Source organism: Condylura cristata, unplaced genomic scaffold (assembly GCF_000260355.1).
Source record: "Condylura cristata isolate star-nosed mole 26May11 unplaced genomic scaffold, ConCri1.0 scaffold00006, whole genome shotgun sequence".
NCBI lineage: Eukaryota > Metazoa > Chordata > Mammalia > Eulipotyphla > Talpidae > Condylura > Condylura cristata.
Genome location: NW_004567107.1, coordinates 41,181,608 through 41,182,010, shown reverse-complemented (window position 1 = coordinate 41,182,010; position 403 = coordinate 41,181,608).

Sequence of the window (403 nt, the reverse complement as noted above, 5' to 3'; positions counted from 1 at the left end):
GCAGCGGTGCAAGCCGAGCCTGCGGGCAGCAAATAATGCAGGCGCTGCAGAGGAGGGGAGGGAAGAGGAGGGGGGTGGGTAGGAGAGAAGGGGGGGGGGGGAGGGGGGGGAGCGGAGAGCCGAAAAGATAGAAGAGAGGAGCGGGCCGCGGAGCACCCACACTGGCGGCTGCTGGAGCGCCGGGTGAGGAGTGGGCAGGAGGAGGAGCGGTCAGTGGGGCGGGGGTGTGGGTGGTGGGGGAGCGGCGGCTTGAACCCTCCTGTCCCCGGGACGCGCTCCTCTCACAAGCTCCGGGCAACCAGGTGCCTGCGCCGGGGTTTGCGAGTGTGTATGCGAGTGTGAGCGTGCGTGCGTGAATGGCCGTGGCCGTGGCCGCCTCTGCCACCCGGACTGCTCCTGGGGC